This window comes from Culex quinquefasciatus, chromosome 2 (genome assembly GCF_015732765.1).
Source record: "Culex quinquefasciatus strain JHB chromosome 2, VPISU_Cqui_1.0_pri_paternal, whole genome shotgun sequence".
NCBI lineage: Eukaryota > Metazoa > Arthropoda > Insecta > Diptera > Culicidae > Culex > Culex quinquefasciatus.
Window position 1 is genome coordinate 191,831,168 of NC_051862.1, and position 2,610 is coordinate 191,833,777.

The 2,610-nt window shown below is 26.0% G+C and overlaps 1 long non-coding RNA gene across 1 annotated transcript; it reads right to left on the reverse strand.

Annotated features, from left to right (window-relative positions):
- Window positions 1-1,937: 1,937 nt before the first annotated feature.
- LOC119765921 lies at window positions 1,938-2,324 on the reverse strand. Its single transcript, XR_005276932.1, has 2 exons — window positions 2,238-2,324; window positions 1,938-2,166 (listed from the first exon to the last, which is right to left on the reverse strand). It is a non-coding gene; the product is annotated as an uncharacterized LOC119765921 (long non-coding RNA).
- Between the last annotated feature and the right edge of the window lie 286 nt (window positions 2,325-2,610).

The following is a 2,610-nucleotide window of genomic DNA, read 5'->3' on the forward strand; positions in this document are numbered from 1 at the left end:
TGGATAATTGAAGTTTTGAATTGTTAAATTATTGAATTTCTGAATTTTTGAATTTTTTAATTTTTGAATTTTTGAAATTTTGAATTTTTGATTTTATTTTAAGGAATATGGGAATTTGAGAATTTAGGAATTTGGGAAATTAAGAATTTGAGAATTGAGGAATTTGTGAATTTAGCAATTTGAGAATAAAGGAATTTAGGAATTTGAGAATTTAAGAGTTTGGCAATTTGGGAATTTAAGAATTTGAAAATTTGGGAATTTGGGATTTTGAGAACTTAAGAATTTGGGAATTTAGGAATTTGGGAATTTGGGAATTAAAGAATTAGGGAATTAGGGAATTTGAGATTTTGGGAATTTGAGAATAACGGACTTTGGGAGTTTTGGAATTTGAAAATTTGAGAATTTCAAAATTTTAAAATTTCAGAATTTTAGAATTTTAGAATTTTAGAATTTTAGAATTTTAGAATTTTAGAATTTTAGAATTTTAGAATTTTAGAATTTTAGAATTTTAGAATTTTAGAATTTTAGAATTTTAGAATTTTAGAATTTTAGAATTTTAGAATTTTAGAATTTTAATTTGGAATTTTAGAATTTTAAATTTTAGAATTTTAGAATTTTAGAATTTTAGAATTTTAGAATTTTAGAATTTTAGAATTTTAGAATTTTAGAATTTTAGAATTTTAGAATTTTAGAATTTTAGAATTTTAGAATTTTAGAATTTTAGAATTTTAGAATTTTAGAATTTTAGAATTTTAGAATTTTAGAATTTTGGAATTTTGGAATTTTGGAATTTAAGAATTTAAGAATTTAAGAATTTAAGAATTTTAGAATTTTAGAATTTTAGAATTTTAGAATTTTAGAATTTTAAAATTTCAGAATTTAAGAATTTTAGAATTTTAGAATTTTAGAATTTTGGAATTTTGGAATTTTGGAATTTTGGAATTTAAGAATTTAAGAATTTTAGAATTGTAGAATTTTAGAATTTTAGAATTTCAGAATTTTAGAATTTTAGAATTTTGGAATTTTGGAATTTTAGAATTTTAGAATTTTAGAATTTTAGAATTTTAGAATTTTAGAATTTTAGTATTTTAGAATTTTAGAATTTTAGAATTTTAGAATTTTAGAATTTTAGAATTTTAGAATTTTAGAATTTTAGAATTTTAGAATTTTAGAATTTTAGAATTTTAGAATTTTAGAATTTTAGAATTTTAGAATTTTAGAATTTTAGAATTTTAGAATTTTAGAATTTTAGAATTTTAGAATTTTAGAATTTTAGAATTTTAGAATTTTAGAATTTAGAATTTTAGAATTTTAGAATTTTAGAATTTTAGAATTTTAGAGTTTTAAATTTTAGAATTTTAGAATTTTAGAATTTTAGAATTTTAGAATTTTAGAATTTTAAAATTTTAGAATTTTAGAATTTTAGAATTTTAGAATTTTAGAATTTTAGAATTTTAGAATTTTAGAATTTTAGAATTCTAGAATTCTAGAATTTTAGAATTCTAGAATTTTAGAATTTTAGAATTAAAGAATTAAAGAATTTTAGAATTTTAGAATTTTAGAATTTTAGAATTTAAGAATTTAAGAATTTAAGAATTTTAGAATTTTAGAATTTTAGAATTTTAGAATTTTAGAATTTTAGAATTTTAGAATTTTAGAATTTTAGAATTTTAGAATTTTAGAATTTTAGAATGTTTGAATTTTAGAATTTAAAAATTTTAGAATTTTAGAATTTTAAAATTTTTTTAGAATTTTAGAATTTTAGAATTTTAGAATTTTAGAATTTTAGAATTTTAGAATTTTAGAATTTTAGAATTTTAGAATTTTAGAATTTTAGAATTTTAGAATTTTAGAATTTTAGAATTTTAGAATTTTAGAATTTAAATTTTTAGAGCACTTAAAAAAATTAGAAATTTAGATTTTTAGTTTTTTTTAAATTAGAATTGAAGAATTAAAGAATGTTGTTGTTTTGTGGTGGTAGAGTGTAATGTAGTGTGTGAGTGTGGGTATTCAGCGCCTTCTGCACGACCGAAGCTTGACCGCGATCGGCTCCAGGATGCCGACGGAGCTCAAGTTCGTTTGATGCGCCTTGTCCCGGGTCGCTTTTCTTGTCGTCGTGGTTCAATTTGAGGTGGCTGCAGATCTGGAAGAGGACGGCGTCGCAGCCTGTGGAGGGGGAAGGTCGATTAGATCGATCGATTATGAGTTTTGTTGAAAATTGTTCATTCAAATCTTACCAAGCTTCTGAGGGTATGAACGTTGATGACTTTCTCCCGCTGGACAACATCTTCCTCTGGTGGCCCTGGAGGAGGAGGAGGAGGAGGAGGAGGAGGAGGAGGAGGAGGAGGAGGAGGAGGAGGAGGAGGAGGAGGAGGAGGAGGAGGAGGAGGAGGAGGAGGAGGAGGAGGAGGAGAGGAGGAGGAGGAGGAGGAGGAGGAGGAGGAGGAGGAGGAGGAGGAGGAGGAGGAGGAGGAGGAGGAGGAGGAGGAGGAGGAGGAGGAGGAGGAGGAGGAGGAGGAGGAGGAGGAGGTCAGAAAGCACTATTAAGCTCGACCCGGTTGGCCGGAACGACTTTGATGGCGGTGTTTGCAGCTGGACACTGTGCACCAA